Source organism: Procambarus clarkii, chromosome 40, assembly GCF_040958095.1.
Source record: "Procambarus clarkii isolate CNS0578487 chromosome 40, FALCON_Pclarkii_2.0, whole genome shotgun sequence".
Taxonomy (NCBI): Eukaryota; Metazoa; Arthropoda; class Malacostraca; order Decapoda; family Cambaridae; genus Procambarus; species Procambarus clarkii.
In genome coordinates this window covers 3,112,503-3,129,094 of record NC_091189.1, presented here as the reverse complement: position 1 = coordinate 3,129,094, position 16,592 = coordinate 3,112,503, and the positions used below count along the sequence as shown (strand labels likewise).

Here is a 16,592-nt window from a genome sequence, read left to right as displayed (position 1 = left end):
AAGTTCTGAATGATTCTTTACACAAGTTTCTGAATGCCGTTCGTATGTTGGCCAGCCTGGCATATGCCGCTGATGTTATCCGCTTGATATGTGCTGCAGGAGACAGGTCTGGCGTGATATCAACCCCCAAGTCTTTTTCCTTCTCTGACTCCTGAAGAATTTCCTCTCCCAGATGATACCTTGTATCTGGCCTCCTGCTCCCTACACCTATCTTCATTACATTACATTTGGTTGGGTTAAACTCTAACAACCATTTGTTCGACCATTCCTTCAGCTTGTCTAGGTCTTCTTGAAGCCTCAAACAGTCCTCTTCTGTTTTAATCCTTCTCATAATTTTAGCATCGTCCGCAAACATTGAGGTGTGTGTGTGTGTGTGTGTGTGTGTGTGTACTCACCTAATTGTACTCACCTAATTGTGCTTGCGGGGGTTGAGCTCTGGCTCTTTGGTCCCGCCTCTCAACCGTCAATCAACTGGTGTACAGATTCCTGAGCCTATTGGGCTCTATCATATCTACATTTGAAACTGTGAATGGAGTCAGCCTCCACCACATCACTTCCTAATGCATTCCATTTGCTAACTACTCTGACACTGAAAAAGTTCTTTCTAACGTCTCTGTGGCTCATTTGGGTACTCAGCTTCCACCTGTGTCCCCTTGTTCGCGTCCCACCAGTGTTGAAAAGTTCGTCCTTGTTTACCCGGTCGATTCCCCTGAGGATTTTGTAGGTTGTGATCATGTCCCCCCTTACTCTTCTGTCTTCCAGTGTCGTGAGGTGCATTTCCCGCAGCCTTTCCTCATAACTCATGCCTCTTAGTTCTGGGACTAGTCTAGTAGCATACCTTTGGACTTTTTCCAGCTTCGTCTTGTGCTTGACAAGGTACGGGCTCCATGCTGGGGCCGCATACTCCAGGATTGGTCTTACATATGTGGTGTACAAGATTCTGAATGATTCCTTACACAGGTTCCTGAACGCCGTTCTGATGTTAGCCAGCCTCGCATATGCCGCAGACGTTATTCTCTTTATGTGGGCTTCAGGAGACAGGTTTGGTGTGATATCAACTCCTAGATCTTTCTCTCTGTCTGTTTCATTAAGTACTTCATCTCCTATTCTGTATCCTGTGCCTGGCCTCCTGTTTCCACTGCCTAGTTTCATTACTTTGCATTTACTCGGGTTGAACTTCAACAGCCATTTGTTGGACCATTCACTCAGTCTATCCAGGTCATCTTGTAGCCTCCTACTATCATCCTCTGTTTCAATCCTCCTCATAATTTTTGCATCGTCGGCAAACATTGAGAGGAACGAATCTATACCCTCTGGGAGATCATTTACATATACCAGAAACAGTATAGGTCCAAGGACTGACCCCTGCGGGACTCCACTTGTGACGTCTCGCCAATCTGAGACCTCACCCCTCACACAGACTCGTTGTCTCCTGTTGCTTAGGTATTCCTCTATCCACCGGAGTACCTTCCCTCTCACTCCAGCCTGCATCTCCAACTTTCGCACTAGCCTCTTGTGTGGCACTGTATCAAAGGCTTTCTGACAATCCAAAAATATGCAGTCTGCCCACCCTTCTCTTTCTTGCCTTATTTTTGTTGCCTGGTCGTAGAATTCAAGTAACCCTGTGAGGCAGGACCTGCCATCCCTGAACCCATGTTGATGCTGTGTTACAAAGTTCCTTCGCTCCAGATGCTCCACTAGTTTTTTTCGCACAATCTTCTCCATCAGCTTGCATGGTATGCAGGTTAGGGACACTGGCCTGTAGTTCAGTGCCTCCTGTCTATCCCCTTTCTTGTATATCGGGACTACGTTAGCTGCTTTCCAAGTATCTGGCAGTTCCCCTCTTGCCAGTGATTTGTTATACACTATGGAGAGTGGTAGGCTCAGTTCTCTTGCTCCTTCCTTTAGAACCCAAGGGGAGATTCCATCTGGGCCTATAGCCTTCGTCACGTCCAACTCTAGTAAACACTTCCTTACTTCCCCACTGGTAATCTCAAACTCTTCCAGTGGTTCCTGGTTAGCTATTCCCTCACTTACCTCTGGAATTTCTCCTTGTTCTAAGGTGAAGACCTCCTGGAATTTCTTATTCAATTCCTCACACACTTCCTTGTCATTTGTAGTGAATCCTTCCGCCCCTATCCTTAATCTCATAACCTGTTCCTTTACTGTTGTTTTTCTCCTAATGTGGCTATGCAACAATTTAGGCTGAGTCTTTGCCTTGCTTGCGATGTCATTTTCGTATTGTCTTTCTGCCTCTCTTCTCATCCTGACATATTCATTCCTGGCATTCTGGTATCTTTCTCTGCTCTCCAGTGTCCTGTTATTCCTAACAGTGTGTGTGTGTGTGTGTGTGTGTGTGTGTGTGTGGAGGGTTGTCCTCCTGGTACCCTTACTTGTAATACCACTTCCGGTCCAACCATAGCTGTAGTGCTGTACCGGGGAGCTGTAACCACGATCCCTTCTGTGAAACATCAAAAATATGAGTTTTCAATCATGTTCCAAAACTAATATTTGTGTACGTTGCAATAAATACAGAATGATCACAAATATTAATTCGTGGCTTTGCCATCCATGGGTCAGAGAGCTGTAGGGTTATTGGTTGTTACTCAAGCGGCGACTTTTGATTACATGTTCACAGATAACACTTGGTGCAAGGGAAAGCTGTTTGGATTTTCTTGTTTTGAAGTGTGTATTTATTATTTGTTCCTGCAGAATCGAGCTCTTGGACCCCGCCTAGATCTAGATTTTCCTCTATTACGTCTACTACACATATATATATTTATCTCTAACACACACACACATTCCCAGGTAGCAGCCCGTGACAGCTGACTAACTCTCAGGTACCTATTTGCTGCTAGGTAACAGGAGCATCAGGGTGAAAGAAACTCTGCCCATTGTTTCTCCCCGGCGCCCGAAATCGAACCCGGGACCACAGGATCACGCGTCCAGTGTGCTGTCCGCTCAGCCACCGGCTCCTGTGTGTGTGTGTGTGTTAGCGTGCCTCCAATCAACCGCCTTTTAGAGGCGGTTGATTGGGCGTGAGGAGTAGAGTCCCCATTACCCATTCTAGGTATACTCCAGGTATCCTACAGGTATACTCCAGGTATCCCACAGGTATACTTCAGGTATACTCGAGGTATACACATAAGAGGAGCTAGGTGGAAGGGGTGGGTGGGGGTTTATAGAGATCAGAGGTGAAGGGTGACGTGCCACTTTTATCCCCTTGTGAAGGGAAGGAAGCCCTTCCCTTAGGGCGCGGCCGCTAGGGTAATTGGGATTGATTTACTCCCTCCTCCTCCTGCCTCGCTTTTGGTCTTACCTTTTTCCCTTGCTCCTTTACCTTAACCACTCATTTCCCTTTCTTCCTACATTTATTTCTCCCTTCCCTTAGGGAGAAATAGCATTACACACAGAAATCACAATAGCGTGATTCACCAATGAAAAAATCCACAAGGGCCGTGACGAGGATTCGAACCTACGTCCGAGAGCATCCCAGACGCTGGAAGTTACGTTGGGTATTAAAATCTCTCGAAGTGAACCCTCAATGAAAGGCTCCATGTTTCCTAAACTCAGGTGTCGCCATCCCCGCCACTAGCCAGTCAACCAGTCCTCCTAGCCGGTCACCCAGTCCTCCTGGCCAGTCACCGAGTCCTGCTGGCCAGTCAGACAGCCACCCATCTCCCTCAGGTAGCCAGTCAGTCATCAAGTCACCCATCCAACTGGCTGTATTTGTTGATTCATTGTGGGTTCCCTGGAAGCTATATAATTGTGCTAATTCAGGACTTTCATAATACTCTCTGCGTTCAATAGACATACAAGCCATTCACCTGGGCCCTAGCAGACTCATACAAATGTTTTATAGACGTACAAATATTTAAGAAATTTCGGGCAATGGGCATAATTATAATTTTGAATGTTATGGGTTTGGAATATTGTTGTTGGTGGTGGTGTTGGTGATGGTGGTTGTGGTGGTGATGGTGATGGTGATGGGTGGTGGTTTTGGTGGTGGTTGTGGTGGTGGTTGTGGTGGTGAGGGTCGAGAGATGCACACTAAGCCTGCTAGACTCACCAGACAGCAACGCCTGCGAGTGTTAATATGGTCTCTGCACCCAACAGGCAGCCGGGCCTCCCTACACCACACACACACACCGACCAGATGCCGTTATAGCTTGTGTTCTTGACGTGGAATATGCCCACAGGCATGGACCCCCCAGTCATAGACCCCAGTCATGGACCCCCCAGGAATGGACTCCCCAGGCATGGATCCCCAGTCATGGACCCCCAGTCATGGACCCCCCAGTCATGGACCCCCAGGCATGGACCCCCAATCATGGACCTCCAATCATGGACCCCCAGGCATACGCCTCCAGGCTCGGATATGTTTCAACAAGTCTTTCAAAGCAAAAAAAGTCGTAATCATTTAAATACTATATATTGTGAGGGTCTGTGTTAAACAGAAGAGTTTCCCCAGTAGTCCCCATCAGTAGTCCCCATCAGTAGTCCCCATCTCCGTATATTCTCCCAGCTCCACACCAAAAGCTTGTCAAGCAAATATTAAACGTAGACGCGATAGCGAGATGCAGTATGAAGGTTAACGTGAAGCAATTTTCCAGGCCTGTAGTATCAAAACGAATCCATCTACATTTAACCTGATTGGCTGGCTGGGATGTGGACTTCATCAGAAGCCCGGCGCCACCCGCTGCCTGGAAGCGATTTGTCAACGTGATCACGGAGTTGTTTCCCGGTTACGGGAGGCGAGGTAGTGGTCCTGGAGGCCCCCTTCAGGACCACTACCTCACCTCACTCATGTTTAGTGAAGTGAGACTTGAGAATGGTCCAGGACGGACCGAAACGTCGTCGTCCCTTCACCTTCTAGTGTGTGGTCTGGTCAACAGACTTGATCTAATTCTAATAAAAATGTGTAACAATAGTTTTTTGTTATATGTACGACACACAAGAGTCGGGGTGGACTTTGTACGGTTCGTTTCATCCACAGAAAGTAGTCATTAGTGTGTTTTGGGCTGTTAGGCCAGAACAATCATGTTCCGGTGTCTGGCTGTTTTATTGGCTGCTATGGCTGAGTTGATATAGGCCAGGGGGGACGCTGTTCAGGGGTGGCAGGAGGCCTGTTTATCTGTAGTCGGTTTCTAGAGTAGTTCTGTTCTTCATGTTCGGCCGGTTGTCAGGTTTGTGTGGTGATTACTTGATCGGTAAGACTGTTGCTGGCAGCGACACGCAGGCTCATATATCCCCTACAACCCGGCTGATCTTCCTGTAGAAAGTTGACCAGTTTCATCCTGGAAATCTCCACTTGTGTTCCGGTAATATTTCTAATACTTGATGGCAGAGGTTGAAGAGCTGTGGACACTTGGCACTCACACAGTGTTCCCTGATCATGTCTGTGGCACCGGCTCTACTTCTCACTGGGTCATCTTCATCATATCAACATATCACGTCATCTTCTACCATATCTTGACTCCTTTAAGTTAGTGTAGCTTACACAATGAGATCACCAAGACGTGAGAAATGTATCAGGAGGTGTTGGACACGTGTCTGTGGTGGTCCAGGACGCTGGTCCACCCCAATGTCCTGCTCTAAAAGTTGTGAGTTATGTCTAAAGTGTGTTGTGTTTGAGGTGAGGGTGAGGGCTCGGTGGTCCTTCACCACACACCACAGGAACACCTGTCTGGGGGCGTTTGACTTATCTTGACCTGTTGGGGGTTCATCTTGCCTGTTTTTGTCACTTCGTAACAGTAGAACCGTTTTGCCTACAGCCCATTCTCTCAAGCGTTCATAACCTCATAACCTACCTTCTGTAGCTTCTGGGGATCAATGGCTCCGCGGCCCGATCTCCTACCAGGCCTCCCGGTTGGTCGTCTGGTCAGTCTGGGTGTTGTACGCGGCTGCTCGTAGCCTGCCGTATGAATCACAGCCTGGTTGATCAGGTATTCTCTAGAGGGGTTTGTCGGGTTCTCTCTTGAACACTGTGAGAGGCCGGTCAGTTATGCCCCTTATGTGTAGCGGGAGTGTGTTGAACAGTCTCGGGCCTCTGATGTTGACAGAGTTCTCCCTCAACGTACCTAGTGCACCTTTGCTTTTCAACATTTCAACATATTTTGCACATCCTGCCATGCCTACTGGTCTCATGTGATGTTATTTCTGAATTAAGATTTGGAACCAGTCTCTCTAATATCTTCCACGTGTAGATTATTATGTATCTCTCTCGCTTGTGCTCTGCTTGATGGGTTACCTGGTTCATGGGGTTCTGGGAGTTCTACTCTCCAAGCCCGGCCCGAGGTCAGGCTTGACTCGTGAGAGTTTGATCCACCAGGCTGTTGCTTGGAGCAGCCCGCAGACCCACATACCCACCACAGCCCGGTTGGTCCGGAACTTCTTTTAGAAGTTCCGGACGGGCTCACCATAGTTCGTGCTACTTGTAACGTTTTGTTCCCAGTAGCTGAATCTTAAACAACAACAGCTTGGGTGACATAATAGATCTGAGAAGTGGAGTACTACAAGCTGCCTTTCACCCATGCTTTTCAACATACATACACAGCTGACCTGCCTCAACCCCTACACGAAGAATACGCTGACGATGTCACTCGAATGATATGCCAACTATGATCATCAAAGTCGTTATTGGTCAACAAGAAAAGGAATGTAATTAAATTCGTAAACAACTTTGAAAAAGCAATGGAAAATAAGTACAAATAAGCAAAAATTCCAGATAATAAACATTGCAAAAAAAAACAAAACCCAGACCCCATTATCCTTGACAACCGCCCTATCCAATATGCGGATGTAGGCAGACTACTGAGGCTCAAGGTTAATAGAACAAGTATACAAATTCACGAAAAAAACAGAATTTTTTCAAAAAATTTGTTCAAAAAAACAAATTTTTTTTAGCAGGGTGAGAGTAGTGATTCGGGCGCCAGCCAGTGTAACAGGCGTGGACTAGCCACACAAGGCAGAGACTAACGACACAATGGCCAACCAGTGAAACAATGGGAGTGGTTGGTGCCAGTACTGGTTTGGTTGGGGGAGGTGACGACGCTCCGAGAGGGTTGGTAAGCCTGCTCCTGATCCTCGCCTATGTTATGCATATTCATCTCTACAACACCTGTGTCGCTGCTACACCTGCACCCCATTCCCACCTGCAACACCCACCCACTCCCACACACTCCACCCATTCTCACTCGCGAGGCTGGAGGCCGGATGGGGGAAGAGAAGGCGGGAGAGGGGAATGGAGAGAAGGGGGAATGGAGATGCAAAAAAGAGCAGTAGGGGATCGAGCTTGGCCCCAAGCCGGGCTCGTGGAGTTGAACTCTTGAAACCCTCTCCAGGTAAACCCTCTCTCCAGGGGTGTAGAGGCGGGAGTGGGAGGAGAGAGGTGAAAGTGGGAGTGGGAGGGAAGATGGAGGATGTTAGGAGAGCAGGGGAATGGAATGGTGAGTAGAGGAGAGAGACAGACTATCCTGGGTACCCCCTTCTAATAAATCTATATGGAAAAGAATGTGTGTAAAGGCCAGATGCTTGGGGCTAGTCTCACAAAACTTTGCAAGATGACACATTGGGGGTTTACGAGTATCACTGGCCAGTCTGGCTCGACCCCAATGCCACATCTTCAGAATTCTCGACACCTACGGCGACCCCCCTGTTGATTTTCATCAAAGTCTGAAATGGGGGATGTGTTTTCAGTAGAGATTTAACAGTTTTTCAGTGCTTCATAATATTAATTTTTCTGAGTGGAGAAGAGTTGGGGATGTTTTGGAGGGAAGGGAGTTGAAGGTATGGTAAGAAATGGAGAATAGAGCCAGTGATGAGTAGAGGAGCCATATGCATCTATGGTACCGGACCAACCGGGCTGTGGTGGATATGTGGGCCGGCGACCACTTCAAACAACAGCCTGGTGCACCAAGTTATCACAAGTCGGGCTTGGGGAGTACAAGAGCTCCTAGAACTCACTCCAGGTATACTCCAGGTATACTGGAATATAAATATTCTGTACTTACACTTGTGTCTTGATACCTGGTTGATGGGGTTCTGGGAGTTCTTCTACTCCCCAAACCCGGCCCGAGGCCAGGCTTGACTTGTGAGAGTTTGGTCCACCAGGCTGTTGCTTGGAGCCCGAGGCCCGACGCCCCCCCCCCCCCCAAGGCCAGCCAGCAGTTATGCCCCAAGACTTATTTATCCTCCCGAGAATTTGTAGGTGCCATTGTCAACACTTTGTCTTGTTCTATAAATATCCTCAGGCCTTAATGCCGCGTTAGGCTCTCAAATGCGTGAATTTAATTTGGAATTAAATGAATATTTAAATGGTTGGATTTTGCCATTACAATAAATTCTGAACTAAAGGGAAAAATTTCAGGAAAATTTTAGAAATTCCCTGAGAATAGTCGCGTTCATCTGAAAAATATATATTGGGAATTTTCCGCTCTTTTAAGATGTTCCAAAATCGATGAGTAGGGAGTCTGGCGAGGAGGGAAGAGTGTGACTTATGAGTTGAGATGTTCAGGCTCCCAGACCAGCATTTTTACCCCCATCCCCTCCCCCGTCTCTTTCCTCCACCCCCCAACTTTCTCTCCACCCCTCTCCCTCCCCTCCTGCTCCCCCCCCTCCCCCAGTCACATCCCATATCCTTCTCCTGATCCCTTCCCAGTGCTATATAGTCGTAGGACTACAGGGTAGTCTCAAGTGGCTGACTACACCTGGCAGCTGCCTTTCTCTCTCTCTCTCTCTCTCTCTCTCTCTCTCTCTCTCTCTCTCTCTCTCTCTCTCTCTCTCTCTCTCTCTCTCTCTCTCTCTCTCTCTGTCTCTGTCTCTGTCTCTGTCTCTGTCTCTGTCTCTCTCTCTCTCTCTCTCTCTCTCTCTCTCTCTCTCTCTCTCTCTCTCTCTCTCTCTCTCTCTCTCTCTCTCTCTCTCTCTCTCTCTGTCTCTCTCTCTCTCCTCCAGCAGTCTTCATAGCTGTGGTCACCCAATATTGGTTATTGTACATTGTGTTGACTCACTCACTCACTCGTGCTATATTGACGACTCACAATTTCATTCAATATTTTCACTTTAATATAAAGTTTATATTTTTATTTGCGTTTATATTGTGAATTTATATATATTCTGCATTACACAATTCAATAAAAATACAAGAGGCCTAACAGTAAAAATTCTGAGCTTTTGTGTAAAGTAAAAAAGGTCAAACAAGGGGCCGGAGATGAAGCCATCTATAAAAGGGGAATTAAAAGTTCCTGAGCCGTATTGAGCTCTTCCTAAACAATGTTGAAATTGCGAGTGTAGGAGCTCCGAGGACCAGGAATACACACATTTATTAAAGCAAGAGTTCTCGAGTGTAAGAGACGCTTGGGGTGTAAGTGTAGCAGTTTGGGGTGTAAGTGTAGCAGTTTGGGGTGTAAGTGTAGCAGTTTGAGGTGTAAGTGTAGCAGTTTAGGGTGTAAGTGTAGCAGTTTGGGGGTGTAAGTGTAGCAGTTTAGGGTGTAAGTGTAGCAGTTTGGGGTGTAAGTGTAGCAGTTTGGGGTGTAAGTGTAGCAGTTTAGGGTGTAAGTGTAGCAGTTTGGGGGTGTAAGTGTAGCAGTTTGGAGTGTAAGTGTAGCAGTTTGGGGTGTAAGTGTAGCAGTTTGGGGGTGTAAGTGTAGCAGTTTGGGGTGTAAGTGTAGCACTTTGGGGGTGTAAGTGTAGCAGTTTAGGGTGTAAGTGTTGCAGTTTGGGGTGTAAGTGTAGCAGTTTGGGGTGTAAGTGTAGCAGTTTGAGGTGTAAGTGTAGCAGTTTAGGGTGTAAGTGTAACAGTTTAGGGTGTAAGTGTAGCAGTTTGGGGTGTAAGTGTAGCAGTTTGGGGTGTAAGTGTAGCAGTTTGGGGTGTAAGTGTAGCAGTTTGAGGTGTAAGTGTAGCAGTTTAGGGTGTAAGTGTAGCAGTTTGAGGTGTAAGTGTAGCAGTTTGGGGTGTAAGTGTAGCAGTTTGGGGTGTAAGTGTAGCAGTTTGGGGTGTAAGTGTAGCAGTTTGGGGTGTAAGTGTAGCGGTTTGGGGGTGTAAGTGTAGCAGTTTGGGGTGTAAGTGTAGCAGTTTAGGGTGTAAGTGTAGCAGTTTAGGGTGTAAGTGTAGCAGTTTGGGGTGTAAGTGTAGCAGTTTGGGGTGTAAGTGTAGCAGTTTGGGGTGTAAGTGTAGCAGTTTGGGGGTGTAAGTGTAGCAGTTTGGGGTGTAAGTGTAGCGGTTTGGGGGTGTAAGTGTAGCAGTTTGGGGTGTAAGTGTAGCAGTTTGGGGGTGTAAGTGTAGCAGTTTGGGGTGTAAGTGTAGCAGTTTGGGGTGTAAGTGTAGCAGTTTGGGGGTGTAAGTGTAGCAGTTTGGGGTGTAAGTGTAGCAGTTTGGGGGTGTAAGTGTAGCAGTTTAGGGTGTAAGTGTAGCAGTTTGAGGTGTAAGTGTAGCAGTTTGAGGTGAAAGTGTAGCAGTTTAGGGTGTAAGTGTAGCAGTTTGAGGTGTAAGTGTAGCAGTTTGAGGTGTAAGTGTAGCAGTTTGAGGTGTAAGTGTAGCAGTTTGAGGTGTAAGTGTAGCAGTTTGAGGTGTAAGTGTAGCAGTTTGAGGTGTAAGTGTAGCAGTTTGAGGTGTAAGTGTAGCAGCGTATAGTGCAAGTCTGACGGGATGTGTGAAACACATCAGGAAGAGTGAACGTAAAGGAGAACAGCCGCAAAAAAAAAAAATAAAAAAATAAAAAAAATAGTGAACTTTGATGTATTGAAGGAAAAAGAGGACTATTGTGAGTGTAATAACCGGTGGTGGTGAGTATACCTGGCAACCCCTCCATCATGCTAGGGGGGGCAACCCCTCCATCATGCTGGGGGGGCAACCCCTCCATCATGCTAGGGGGGGCAACCCCTCCATCATGCTAGGGGGGAGGACAACCCCTCCATCATGCTAGTGGGGGAGGACAACCCCTCCATCATGCTAGGGGAGAGGGGTTGACAACCCCTCCATCATGCTAGGGGGGAGGGGGGACAACCCCTCCATCATGCTAGGGGAGGAGGGTCAACCCCACTATCATGCTAGGGGGGGAGGACAACCCCTCCATCATGCTAGGGGGGAGGACAACCCCTCCATCATGCTAGGGGGGAGGACAACCCCTCCATCATGCTAGGGGGGGGGAGGACAACCCCTCCATCATGCTAGGGGGGAGGACAACCCCTCCATCATGCTAGGGGAGAGGACAACCCCTCCATCATGCTAGGGGAGAGGACAACCCCTCCATCATGCTAGGGGAGAGGACAACCCCTCCATCATGCTAGGGGAGAGGACAACCCCTCCATCATGCTAGGGGAGAGGACAACCCCTCCATCATGCTAGGGGAGAGGACAACCCCTCCATCATGCTAGGGGAGAGGACAACCCCTCCATCATGCTAGGGGTGAGGACAACCCCTCCATCATGCTAGGGGAGAGGACAACCCCTCCATCATGCTAGGGGAGAGGACAACCCCTCCATCATGCTAGGGGAGAGGACAACCCCTCCATCATGCTAGGGGAGAGGACAACCCCTCCATCATGCTAGGGGAGAGGACAACCCCACCATCATGCTAGGGGGGGGGGACACTATTGACGCAGACCAACGGCCTTTCCCCACACTCCCACTCCCCAGTAGCGAGAGGTTGTAGTGTAGTATAGGTAAGGACTACAACGCTACCCTCGTGGTCCTTACCCACAGTAAGGTTCCTAACCCACTAGAGCCCTACCCTGTGGGTAGGGCTCAGTGTAGTGAATTAGGAACACTCAGGCAATCAGAACTAATAAGATAAGGCGAGGCAGAATCACAGGACCGCATGGGGTTAGAAATGTGTGATAAAACAAGCAGGAACACTCAGACAACGACGCGGAAATTGTCACGGCCGCACCACACGGGGCAAAATATGTAAATACTATGCTAAGGGGATATACAACGATGGGCTCAGGGGAGCAGCAGGCGGAGAGGGGCCTGAGCAGCCTCACATCTTAGCAACCTCACACACCTGCCACCACTTGCGGGAACAAATCAACTAAGATACATACGCCGGTACGATACGTACTCCAAGCAACAGCCTGGTGGACCAAACTCTCACAAGTCAAGCCTGGCCTCAGGCCGGGCTTGGGGAGTAGAAGAACTCCCAGAACCCCATCAAGCAGTGATGCTGGAAAGCTTATATATATTCAGACGCATTTCATCTATAAAAGAGGGTTTGTCTGTCCAAGGTTAGAAGTCAAACGCTTGCGGCTAGTCTCACCAAACTTTTCATACGGGGTTCGATTCCCATGAGTCCGCCCTCCTCCTTTGGATAAAATGGCAGATGATACTAAATACCAATCTCGTTTTAAACAAGACTGTCCTTACTAAGATTGAACCATCATACTTCTGTTGAGTGACTAGTGTTGGGAGCTAAAGGGACAGGTTGCTGCACACTATTTATGCCGTGAACGTGTGTTTGGTAAGATAATATATTAACCAATTTATAACGTTTGTTTTTTGAAGATAATTTGTATTGACCTGTGGTTACAGTAGTGAACATTGTTTGTAGTGTTGTGTGTATATGTGGCCTCCGTCACATGTCTTAGGGAGGAGCTCTCTCTCTCTCTCTCTCTCTCTCTCTCTCTCTCTCTCTCTCTCTCTCTCTCTCTCTCTCTCTCTCTCTCTCTCTCTCTCTCTCTCTCTCTCTCTCTCTCTCTCTCTCTCTCTCTCTCTCTCTCTCTCTCTCTCTCCCTCCCTCTCTCTCTCTCTCTCTCTCTCTCTCTCTCTCTCTCTCTCTCTCTCTCTCTCTCTCTCTCTCTCTCTCTCTCTCTCTCTCTCTCTCTCTCTCTCTCTCTCTCCCTCTCTCTCTCTCTCTCTCTCTCTCTCTCTCTCTCTCTCTCTCTCTCTCTCTCTCTCTCTCTCTCTCTCTCTCTCCTCACCCCCAACCCCCACCCCCTCTCCCACTCCCACCCTCCCATTAACAGGCTTAGAGGGTTCCCTTTCCATAGTTCAGAGTAAATCTTAACCATTAGTTCCCCCTGGAACACAACCCGCCAATCGCTTTACTCCCAGCCATTCCCTAATTGCTACCGAGTGAACCGGAGTGAACAAATATAGATTGGCTCCCAGTCAATGCTGCCCCGGATTTAATCACCAGGCCAGTGTTTCTGATGTATATGAATGTATGTATGTATGTATGTATGTATGTATGTATGTATGTATGTATGTATGTATGTATGTATGTATGTATGTATGTATGTATGTCCCTGAGCTGTATCAATACGTCATGCTCTAAACCCACTTCATGTCGTCTAGTTGGCCCTAGTCAGCAGTTGGCGCTGGACCGTGCCCAAGCGTTGCGGACGGTGTCGTGGGGCCACCACTCTCCCTATTCACTGGGGGGAGAAATTAAGAAAATTCTGAATACCCAGCACCGTGGTCTGACGGGCTCAGACGACAGAAAATGTTCCTCTAATTACCTTGTCAGGCATCATAACTACGGTGGAGCCATCTTAACCCCACTCCCCCACCCCCTCCCAGTCACCCAGTCAACCCCACTTCCACACACACACACACACACACACACACACACACACACACACACACACACACACACACACACACACACACACGAAAGAGTTAGTGAGGCAGACCCAGACATAGTGGCAATAGTGGAAACTAAAATAAATGGCATGATCTCGGATGCAATCTTTCCAGAGGGGTACCAGGTGATAAGAAAAGAAAGGACACAGAGACAGGGAGGAGGAGTGGCACTACTAATAAAGCGGAAATGGAAGTTTGATGAGCTGGAAAATCCGGGTACCAATGAAAGCACAAGCTTCATACATGGAACTCTGACAGTGGATGGGAAGAAGATTGTAATCTTGATACTCTACAATCCCCCACCAAACAGTAGAAGGCCCAGGCAGGAGTACGAGGACAGCAACAAGACATGTATGGATGAACTGCAGAGGGCAGCAACTTTAGCGCATAGAATGAGAGCGAAGCTGCTGGTCATGGGGGACCTAAATCACGGAGAGATAAATTGGGAAACGAGGAATCCCCATGGCGGGGAGGAGACCTGGGGAGCGAAGCTGGTAGACGTTATTGACAGGAATTTCCTAACACAGCATGTGAAAGAAGATACTAGGGAAAGAGGAGGGGATACGCCCAGCCTATTAGATCTCATTATCACTCAGAATGTAGAAGACATCGAGCAGTTGGAACATGAAATACCACTAGGAGCTAGTGACCATTGTGTCCTAGTCTTTGACTACATGATGGAGCTTAAAATTGTGACCAAAGGACAAGAGGTCCGGGAAAGGAGACTTGATTACAGAAAAGGGGACTACAGAAGGATAAGGGACTACCTGGGAGAAGTGCAGTGGGAGGAAGAACTTAGAGGAAAAACAGTGCAAGGTATGATGAACCAAGTCATATTGAAATGCAAGGAGGCTGAAGATAGATTTATTCCAACAATAAAGGAAAAAAGCAGGAGGGAATATAATAACCCATGGTTTAATAGACAGTGTCAGGAAGCAAAGGTGAGAAGCAGGAGGGAGTGGAGGAAGTACAGAAGACAAAGGACAGAGGACAACAGGATTAGATGTAACAGAGCTAGGAATGATTACATTAACATAAGACGAGTGTCGGAAAGAAATTATGAGAACGATATTGCAGTCAAAGCGAAAAAGCAACCAAAATTACTACATAGCCATATAAGAAGGAAGATGTCGGTAAATGACCAAGTGACAAGACTGAGGAAAACAGAAGGGGCATATACAGAAAGCGACAAGGAAATCTGCGAGGTACTGAATGCAAAATTCCATGGAGTGTTCACAACCGAGCCTAAGCAGCTCCCATTGTTAGAAGGGATTACCCAAGATGAAAGACTATCGGATATAGAGGTGACAGCAGAGGATGTAATGAAACAGTTGACAACACTGGATGCAAATAAAGCTGTTGGACCAGACAAAGTATCACCGTGGATACTCAAAGAGGCAGCGCAGGCTCTCAGCGTGCCTCTGGCAATGATCTTTAATGAGTCACTTATGTCGGGAGAATTGCCCAGTTGCTGGAAGGAGGCAAATGTCGTACCGATTTTCAAAAAGGGTGATAGGGAGGAGGCACTTAACTACAGACCCGTATCACTGACAAGCATCCCCTGCAAAATACTTGAAAGAATAATTAGGCTAAGACTTGTTGAGCACCTGGAGAGCATTGGGTTTGTAAACAAGCACCAACATGGGTTCTGGACAGGGAAATCATGCCTAACAAACCTTTTAGAATTCTATGATAAAGTAACAAGGATAAGGCAGGACAGAGAAGGCTGGGCAGACTGCATATTTCTTGACTGCCAAAAGGCCTTTGATACGGTACCGCACATGAGACTGCTATACAAACTTGAGAGGCAGGCAGGAGTAAGCGGAAAGGCCCTAGTATGGGTGAAGAACTACCTAACAGGAAGGAGCGAGAGGGTAATGGTAAGGGGCGAAAAGTCGGACTGGCGAACAGTAACAAGTGGAGTACCTCAAGGATCGGTGCTGGGACCAATCCTCTTTCTAATTTACGTAAATGATATGTTTACAGGAGTGGAATCATACATGTCAATGTTTGCAGATGACGCAAAATTAATGAGAAGAGTTGTGACAGACGAGGATTGTAGGATCCTCCAAGAGGACTTAAACAGGCTGCAGAGATGGTCAGGGAAATGGCTACTGGAGTTTAACACCAGTAAATGTAAAGTTATGGAAATGGGATCAGGTGACAGGAGACCAAAGGGACAGTACACAATGAAGGGGAACAGCCTACCTGTAACGATTCGAGAAAGAGACCTGGGAGTGGATGTGACACCTAATCTAACTCCTGAGGCACATATAAATAGGATAACGACAGCAGCGTACTCTACACTGGCGAAAATTAGAACTTCATTCAGAAACCTAAATGAGGAAGCTTATAGGGCGCTTTACACTGCCTACGTGAGACCCGTCTTAGAGTATGCCGCGCCATCATGGAGCCCCCACCTGAAGAAACACATAAAGAAACTGGAGAAGGTTCAGAGGTTTGCGACGAGGCTTGTCCCAGAGCTACGAGGGATGGGATATGAAGAGCGGCTGAAGGAACTGAACCTTACGACACTAGAGAAAAGAAGGGAGAGAGGAGATATGATAGGGACATATAAAATACTCAGGGGAATTGACAAAGTGGAAATAGATGAAATGTTCACACGTAATAATAACAGAACGAGGGGACATGGGTGGAAACTGGAAACTCAGATGAGTCACAGAGATGTTAGGAAGTTTTCTTTTAGCGTGAGAGTAGTAGAAAAATGGAATGCACTTGGGGAACAGGTTGTGGAAGCAAATACTATTCATACTTTTAAAACTAGGTATGATAGGGAAATGGGACAGGAGTCATTGCTGTAAACAACCGATAGCTAGAAAGGCGGGATCCAAGAGTCAATGCTCGATCCTGCAAGCACATATAGGTGAGTACATATAGGTGAGTACACACACACACACACACACACACACACACACACATACACACACACACACACACACACACACACACACACACACACACACACACACACACACACACATATGTCACCCGCT

General features: G+C 47.4%; 1 protein-coding gene across 5 annotated transcripts in view; it reads left to right on the top strand.

Moving 5' to 3' along the window:
- Positions 1-16,592, top strand: part of Pgant5 (polypeptide N-acetylgalactosaminyltransferase 5) — a 648,526-nt gene that overhangs the window by 359,562 nt on the left and 272,372 nt on the right. The gene's annotated exons all lie outside the window — the stretch shown is intronic.